A 1,557-nucleotide genomic window follows, 5' to 3' on the forward strand; every position below is an offset into this window, starting at 1 on the left:
CTTGAGTCTCTTCATCGGGCGTTGAGGTCCATTCTGCTATGAAATATGCCAAGGCTCGGCTCTTGCTCATTGAAGTACTTTCAAACTTGAGGCCAAAGCTCGATAGTTCCAACGCCCACTCCACAATCCTCCCAGTTGCATCCGGGTTGTGCAAGATTCGTTGCAAAGGGAGGCGGTTGACGACGGTGATCTCATGCGCTTGGAAATAGTGACGCAGCTTTCTCGAGGCCATGAGGAGGCCGAAAAGTAGCTTATGTATACCAGAATATCTTGATCTAGCCCCCTACAAGAGGGAACTGACAAAATAAACCGGGTGCTGCATCACCTTCTTCTTCTGCTCGACTTCGCCCACTTGCGCAGATTCTGTCTTGCCAGGACCAGGATTTGTCAGGGGTTCCGCCCTATCGGCATCAGGATTTGTTGGGGAGAGCTCTGGCCCATCATCCGACGGCTCCGCCGCTACCGCCGCTTCTTCCTCAAATACTCTCTGTGCCACCAGCACAACACTGACCACTTGATTCGTTGCCGCCAGATATAGCAGCAACGGCTCTTGCAGTTTTGGCGCAACTAGTATTGGCATGGAGGAGAGGTACGTCTTCAAATCTTGCAGCACTACCTCTGCCTCTGAAGTCCATTTCATTGGACCCGCCTTTTTCAAAACTTTGAAAAAGGGGAGGGCGCGCTCAACAGATTTGGAGATGAACCTACTTAGAGCGGCAACACAACCAGCGAGCCTACAAACGTCTTTGACCCGTCTTGGCGCCTCAATCTGCTCAATCGCTTTGATCTTGTCAGGATTTGCTTCGATTCCGCGTTGAGACACAAAGAACCAAAGAAGTTTGCTAGATGGGACACCGAACACGCACTTCTTTAGGTTGAGCCTGAGGTTGATCTTGCGTAGATTTGCAAATGTTTCTTCCAGATCCTGCACGAGCGTGCCCTTGGTCTTGGTTTTGAACACTATATCATCCATATAAGCTTCCATATTTCTATGAACTGGGGCTCAAAACCAATTTGGACTGCTTGGGTAAATGTCGAGCCAGCGCTTTTCAACCCGAAAGGCATCCGCACAAAACATTACGTACCACATGGGGTGATGAACACAGTCTTTTCTTCGTCTTCCTTCATCATGAAGAACTAGTGGTATCCTGAGTAGGCGTTGAGGAACGACAGCAGGTCACACCAGGCAGTGGAGTCCACTATATGGTCAATGCATGGCATAGGGAAAGGATCCTTTGGACAGGCTTTATTAATATCTGTATAGTCGATACACAGCTTCCATTTCCCATTTGCCTTACGCACTGGGTTGGCCAACCACATGGGGCGGAGCACTCCTCTGACCAAGCCTGCCGCCTCCAACTTCCAGATCTCCTCGATGATGAACTCTTGTCGCTCCAAAGCTTTCTTCCTAACCTTCTGCTTGACGGGCCGCGCATGGGGACAGACAGCAAGGTGGTGCTCAATCACCTCCCTGGGAACGCCGGGGATGTCGCATGCTTTCCATGCAAACACGTCGACATTCGCCCGCAGGAAGGCGACGATCGCGCTTTCCTATTT

The sequence above is a fragment of the Triticum urartu genome, chromosome 3, assembly GCF_003073215.2.
Source record: "Triticum urartu cultivar G1812 chromosome 3, Tu2.1, whole genome shotgun sequence".
NCBI lineage: Eukaryota > Viridiplantae > Streptophyta > Magnoliopsida > Poales > Poaceae > Triticum > Triticum urartu.